Source organism: Nesoenas mayeri (genome assembly GCF_963082525.1).
Source record: "Nesoenas mayeri genome assembly, chromosome: 2".
Taxonomy (NCBI): Eukaryota; Metazoa; Chordata; class Aves; order Columbiformes; family Columbidae; genus Nesoenas; species Nesoenas mayeri.
Window position 1 is genome coordinate 96,857,765 of NC_137543.1, and position 7,587 is coordinate 96,865,351.

Consider the following 7,587-nt stretch of genomic DNA (forward strand, 5'->3'; position numbering starts at 1 on the left):
CCTCTTCTTCCCCTTCCCCTTCCCCTTCCCCTTCCCCTTCCCCTTCCCCTTCCCTTTTCTCTCTTCTCTCTCTCTCCTCTCACTCTTCCCTCTAAACCTCTTTCCAGGACACAAAATGCAATGGATACAAGTGTTTCTATTTTATTTTATTTTATTTTATTTTATTTTATTTTATTTTATTTTATTTTATTTATATTTTCCATTTACTTCATTTTGTGTTTTGTCATGTTCTGTTATTCCATGTCATTTCCGTTTCTCACTCTTTTTCAGAGCCAATGCTCACAATCCTTAACACAAGCCCACGTGTAGCCAGGAGCAGGCTGATGCATTCTTCCGTTTTGCTTGAACAAACAGCCCTTGCAGGCTGGCAAAGTCAAGTCCCAGAGCTGCAGAGAGCAGCAGCAGCAATAGAGGCCAAGCTTTGCCTGGTTCCTGAAGAGGGAGAACCTTGAGAATGAGGCGCGGGACTGACCATGCACGAAAGAAGAAGGAGGAGAAGAAGTTGATGATGGCTGTGGTACCGTGGGATGTTTTCCAGAGCTACGTGACACGTAGCGATGACAAGCAGACTTTTTGCCTTGCACACCTGTTTTGAGGCTGTGCTTCTTGGGCAGGGTGCACGAGAAGCGCTCTGGTCCCTGCCAGGCGCTGGTGTTGCCTGCACGGAGAGCTGCCGAGTGGCAGCTGCGCATGGTGCAGCCAGGCTGGAGGCCTTCCAAGCAGGGGCTGTTTTGGTGGAGGGAGGTTTTTGGGTTTGGTAGCTTGGTTGAGGTTGTTGAGGTGGTTGGAGGTGGTTTGTTTGCGGCAGGTTGTTCTTTGAGGGTGGTTGTGAGAAGCTGGTTATTGAAGGCTGGTGGGTTTAGGTAGCTTGATGTAGGTGATTTTTGGTTGAAGTTGTTTTCTGTTGGTTGTTTTAGGTGGGGTATGTGAAGTTGTTTTTGTGGAGGTTGCTTTCAGTAGTTTGTGTGAGGTTGGTGTAGGTGGTTTGATTGAGGTTGTTTAGATGATTGGAGGTTGGGTGGTTTAGGTTGCTTCTTTGAGGTTGGTTTGATTTTCTTCTGTTCTTTTCAGTAGGCAGTTTAGGTAGGTTCATGCATGTCTGTGTTTTCAGGTAGGTTGGCCTAGGTAGGTTTGGTTTCCATCACTGAGGTTGCTTGAAGGGTTTGTGTTGAGGTTGGTTCAGGTTGTTTGTTTGAGGTTGGTTTAGTTGTATTTAGGTAGTTTGGATGAGGTGATTTGATTTGGGTAGGCTGTTGGAGGTTGTTGAGGTGTTTTGTGGTGGCTCAGGTTGACTAGGTGGTTTAGTTTTGGTTTTTTGGTAGGTTTGGTTTTGGTTGTTTGGTGGTTGAGGTTTTTTTGGTCACTTGGCTTAAGTAGGTTGAGGTTGTTTGGGGTTTGTTGTTTTCAGTTGTTTTGTGCTGTCTGAGGCTGGTTGTGTGTTTGTAGGTTGTTTCTCAGAGGCTTCATGTTGTTGTAGCTGGGTTCTTGGAGGTCATTGAAGGTTGTTTGTATTTTGGTTTTGGTTAGTTGCTTGAGGTTGCTTGAGGTTGGTTCAGGTAGTATGCTGTAGATTGTTGAAGGTCCTTTTTAGGTTGTTGATGGCTGGTGGAATGGAGATTTTGAAGCTAGATTGGTTGATGTTCTTGAAGGTTGGTTGGTTGCAGTTATTTAAGGTTAATTTAGGTGATTTTTGGTTGAAGGTGTCTTCCCTTGGTTGTTTTAGGTGGCGTATCTGAAGCTATTTTCATTGAGGCCGTTTTCAGTAGTTTGGTTTAGGTTTGTTTAGATGATTTTAAGTTGGTTGGTTGGTTGGTTGGTTATTTTAGGTTGTTTCTTTTCAGTAGGCAGTTTAGGTGGGTTAGTGGGTGTCTGTGTTCTCAGGTAGGTTGGTTTAGGCAGGTTTGGTTTAGATTGTTTAGGTTGCTTGGAGGGTTTCTGTTGAGGTTGGCTCAGGTTGTTTGGTTTAGGTTGGTTTAGTTACTTTTTGGTAGGTTGTTTTAGGCAGTGTTATTTACGTTGCATGTTTTGAAGATGGGTTCCTTCAGGCTGGAGTGGTTCATATTGGTTGTTGAGGGTGCTTTAGGTGCTTTGGTTAGGTAGTTTTATCCTTTATCAGATTGTTTTGAAGTTGTTTGAGATTGTTTAATGGTTGTTTTAGCCTAAGATTGGTTGGTTTGGGTTTGGTTACAGGTTGCTTAAGGTTGGCTGAGAAATGCCGGTTTCTGTAGTGTTAGATTGTTTTAGGTAGGATTTTTTAGATCATTTGGTTTGGGTAGGTTTGTTTTAGGGTGTTTAGGTTGGTTTCTTTTGTTTGGTTTAGGTTGGTTTAGGTAGTTTGTTGTAGATTGTTTAAGGTTCTGCTTAGGTTGTTGGTGGCTGATTGAAATTTTTTAAGGCAGACTGGTCTAGGTTGTTTAAGGTTGGTTTAGGTGAGTTGTTCTATGCTGGTTTAGGTAGACTGTTCTAGCTAAGTTTAGGGCCATCTCGTGGAGCAGCAGGCGCCCAGCCTAAATGGCCCAAAGAAGCCGTGGCAAGGGGCCGTGCTCAACGCTGCAGAGGAAGGCAAAAAACCCCCGGAGACGCTTGCTGTCTCACGTGGGGGGAAAAAAAGCCTTCCTCTCCCCAGCTGCAGGGCACGAGAGGCCATCTTCCTGGTGCTTGAGCAGCAGGCAGGAACCGAGCCAAAAGGGCCCAGAGGAGCTCTGCAAAGTGGTCATGCTCAATGCTGCAGAGGAAGGCAAAAAACCCCCGGGGACCAGTGCCAATCTGCCCCGGGGGAAAAAATTCCTTCCTGACCCCAGTGCCGGCGATCGGCTGTTCCCTGAGCATGTGAGCCAGACCTGGCTCCTTGTCCCACAGGCTGCTCACGCCTCCCAGGACCTGCCCAAGCCCTAGCCTGTCCTATGCTATTCTCCCTTGAGCTGGAGCCATCTCCTGGACTTCCGAGAGTGCCCAAATGCCTCTGAGCTGATGGATCTTGGGGGCAAGAATCCTTCCTGCGCCTGGTGGGACACCAGTGGGTGTTCCAAGCACAAAAGAAATTCCCTTGGTCTCTCCACTGCTATCCAGCTCAAAAGGATTTCCATCCATGAGCTGAGCTTGGAAGGCGGCAGCAGATCACCTTGCAGTGGAGAACCTCCAGCAGCCTCATGCAAGCTCTTCCTCCCTCAGCCCCTGCCCTGTGGTTCCACCAGCTCCTCAAGTGCTTCCTCCGGGATGTGTTGGGGCTGCCCCCGGGCCAGCTCTGGCACTGGACACGGGACCCGGCTGCTCCTTTTGATCCTGCTCGGGGCATTGTGAGTGCTGCGTTGCCGGGTGCTGGCATTGTGACACGGGGGTGACAGAGCCACGCGTGTGCAGCCCCGCCCACCCCAACCCCGCCCAGCACCCTTGGGAGGAAGCCTTTGGGGTGCTGGCCCCAAATCAGTCCCTGTCGCCTACAGGACAGGGGAGTAATCAACCTAACCATGTCCCTTTTTTGCCAAAACACAGTGTGCGTTTGTTGCCAGTCCAGCCTTAATTCCAGTACTTCTTCCTACAGCCCTGTTACGATTTCCTGACCAAACCTGGGAAGAAGAAACAAAATGCCAGAGATGAGAATTACTGAATGCAACAAGAAGACACAACAGAGGTGATGGAGGAAACAGCAAGAGGGGAAGGAGAGGAGGAGCAGAGGACATGTATGCAAACAAGATCCTTGAATCTCACCCCATCAGAGGAGTGATAGAAGGGATCCCAAAGACCAGGCTCTGAATAAAAAGCATACCTCGTAAGCTTCTGTCTCCATGTCTCTAATTTGCTCCTCAGCCTCAGGTCTGCTCTGACAGTAGGCCACATTTCTCTGCCTCATTTCAGCATCTGGATGCTTCAGAAGAAATGTGGGAGCTGCTGCAATAGCCTTTGCAAGGTTATGAGCCTAAATAGGGATGGGAAAATAGGAAGGGAGGGAAAAGGGTTAATGTGGGGAAAAAAATATCAAAGTTTAGCAGTTTTGGTCAACAAATTTTCCTGCAGCTTCTAGATTCCCAGCTTACTTGTACTGAAGCCACGGGCTCGGCAGATACAATTGTACACTAGATCTGATACAATTCTTCTCAGTTTTACTAACAGATGCATAATGAGGAATTTTTTTTTAATGTTAAAATCTGTTATTGCTGCAGATAGCATAGACCATGACTTGAAGTTAACAGAAGAGTATTTTTCCCCTGCACCTGCCCTGTTCGTAAAAATAAGTGTTTCCACCTACTTCTAATGATACAGAAGCTACAGAAGAGGAAAAAGAAGACAGTAAAATCGTAGCTCCTTCTTCAACATATAAAAAAAATCCTTTTAGATTTTCTGAAACTGAAAGTGAAATCTAGCAGGTTTTATAAATTTTTGCTTTTCTGGAACATAATATTTTGTTTTTCTATTTTTTTTTTTAATATAATTTAAGTTCTCTTTAGTGCCATGGAGTACTAAATCAGAAAATCCCTCAAATCATTTCTAAAGAAATAGCAGTATTGCATGTTTCATAAAACAACTATCAGTGCAATTTATTACCATATTCCTAACTTAAAGACGGCTCCGTGAAAGGACAAGTGAAGTAGCTTATATTTTCCACAAGTTACAAGGTTATATACAAACCAATAATGCAGAGCAACTGTTTATATTTGGGCTTTTTAAGAGTAGTTTGGTTATGTACTATACTCTTACATCAGCCTCAGTAAATATCCCCTAATTGGCTTAGTAGTTCATGTTTCAATCTTTTATGATGGGGTAATTCGATTAGCTATCCATCCTAGCGTTATTTCCTGTGTTCCTTTCACTATTGACATATTTGGTTTCTCTAGCCATTCAATCCCATTTTCTGTAGCCATCCTTTTGTATGGCTGAGCTCTTGAAGTTTCCAAATGTCAGTGTGAGTTCCTAGGAAGACACGGTCGCCTAAAAAATCTCACCTTCATCCTAACAATAATTAAACTGTTACTTGTCTGCTGTGTTAGACAAACTAACCATATTTCTCTCTTTTCTTTCGCTTTTCACACATTTCTTTCAATTTGCTAGTGACCTTCACTGCTGCTTTCTGGAATGTCTCCCATTTCATTAAACCTCTTTTTTTAGCAGTTCATTTGACTTTAGATACCTCAGTTATCTGACTTCTTGTTGTACAAGTCCCTGTCTGTAATTACCTTTCTATTCTTTCACTTAAAGTAGCTTTGTCTGTACCCTAAATCAGTGCTGGTGACATTTCCTTCAGTAAGCTTGATGACATAATGTATAATTGTCACTTATTCCAACACCTTCTCCTTTCCTTGCAATTACTTTCCAGGGTTCTCTCAGTGGAGAATTTCTCCTCTTTCTCAAAGGCTGCTGTGCTGTTCCTAGATGCAAGTATCCTGTAAAAACTAAGTTAAATGTCTCTTTTAACAGGACTTCACGGGCTTGCTTCCCATAGCAGTTCCCTGCGTACAGCTGAAGCCAGTTGCAGTTTCCTGTTGCAACTGCAGAGAGCAGTCGAGACCAGACGGATCAGAGGATTTCCAGACGTTTTTCTTTCAAATTGTCTTTCCCCGTTTCTCAGGAAAAAAGTCTTGATCTGAGCATCTTACTCAAAACAGCAGCTGATATCATTTTTCATTATCAAAGTACTCTACATGATTTGCCTACTCTTATTCCTTCAGAAACTTGTTTCTTGAATGACATGGGAGAATAAATAGCTCATTTCAAGGCCGGATCAGAATTCAGTAATTCCGTGAATGACATCCAAAACAGATACTGACTGAACAATATCCTCACAGTGCAAGGATATTTTATTCCTTCAGAGGCAGATTCCTGTGGAACACTTGCTACGGTATTTGCATGATGCCAGCCTACGTGGGGAGAGGCAGGAATGTACAATGATTTGGTGCAGCAAACTGGCAATATAAGCTATTGCGCAGGAATGCACAAATGCTCGGATGTTAGTGGATACACAACTCAGTCACTTGATCCAAGTGTGATCAGAAAGAAAAGGGCTATAAAGAAGAGACACCTCATTTTTCTTTATCATATGTTTTGTATGTAGCTTTCTGCTTCATGTTTTATAAAGATGAGACATAACTCATTCCAAATGATTAATTTCAAGCTAGTGTCTCCAGGTATTAAATATAAAATATTTCCTATGTCATGTAGGAAGGTTAGATTATGCAAGTACCCACAAACATTGTTTTAGTCTCTATGGTTACTCAGGTGATTCTGGCATTTTTCTTCCACACCATTGGTTGCCAAGGATACAAGTTGTTATAAAATACAGCAGCTACAAGCCAAGATATAGTCCTCCTGCATGCAGCAGTTATGTATAATAAATCTTGCTTGAAGCAGCATTTGAATCCTGAAGGTGTTCGCTCTGGAGTTCTTGGAGTTAACCAAGCTAATAAGTTTGTTATTAAAGGAGAGGATGCTCACCAAAGCTATCAAAGATAAAACGTATATGGCACATTGCCTGAAATAAAGCACTTGAGTGCCTTCTGGCAAAGACTAAAATATGCTGATCCTAACCATATTATTCTCAAATAGAATTCCAATCCAGACCAACAGAAACTGAATCAGAGCAGAATGCTTTCTACATTTAAGAACAATATTCCCTTACCAAGAGGGATATTGTCCTGCACTGTAAAAGAGCTACTTGTAAAAAAGAATCACAAATATTTGCTCATGTCTGCTGCACTACATAAACTGGCAAAAGGAGACAAAACTGCCTATAAATGCGAAAAGCGACAGAACAGGAAGTGCACTCAGCTATGTTTACATTTTTCTGCTCATAAAATTGCAAAGACAACTTTATGTGGATTTTCATATGTCTGAGTTATCTGAACTGCAGGGAGGTTACAGAGGTGAAACAACTGAACTGTATGCAGAAATCGAGCCCCTAATGATCTACATCACATCGTGTGTTAAAAATAAATGCTGTTTGAAATAATGCAGTTCATATATATTAAAATATAACCCCCTGTATTTTCATTAGAATACAGTTATCTAACATCTAAGTTTCTCAGTTCTTTCAAATTTAAAAAGTAAAAAAATACATGTGCTTTTTGAGACCCATGACCCCAGAAAAACCACCAGCTTGCTGAAAATTAATCACTTCTTATTGTGTAAAAACTCAACAATTGCTACAGTGTGCATTATATCATCCTAGTAGCTATAATATTTACCCTTATAAAGACAAAGTGAAATAAAATTTAAAAAAAACTTCTGCATATTGTTGCTGTCTGAAATGACAGAACAGATTTTTCAGCCATCATGTGACTCTGAATTAAAAAATACCTTTTCTCCCATGGAAGTTTTCTTTTTTAACAGATGTTGATTTTCTGCTTTAAGTTCTAGAAATCCTGAGTATCAAGTATCTAAACTGAAATATTGAATTGCTTTTGTTGTGTCTTGTGATTTTTTGGAACTGTTCTTGTCAATGAACATCTCCATTTCCTTTTATAGGATGGTGTATTTAAATCCAATCACACAGACTTTTTTTTTTTTTTTTTTAATCCATACTGAATTTTATTTGTAATTTAGTCATATTATTGACAAAATATTAGTGACAGTAACTTTTTAAATGCACAAGTTGTA

The 7,587-nt window shown here is 41.9% G+C and overlaps 1 long non-coding RNA gene across 1 annotated transcript in view; it reads right to left on the minus strand.

The window, feature by feature from the left end:
- Positions 1–707, minus strand: part of LOC308037397 — a 90,696-nt gene extending 89,989 nt beyond the window's left edge. The window contains exon 1 of the long non-coding RNA XR_013921795.1: positions 129–707. This is a non-coding gene — a long non-coding RNA (uncharacterized lncRNA). The remainder of the gene's footprint in view (positions 1–128) is intronic.
- Positions 708–7,587: the final 6,880 nt, after the last annotated feature.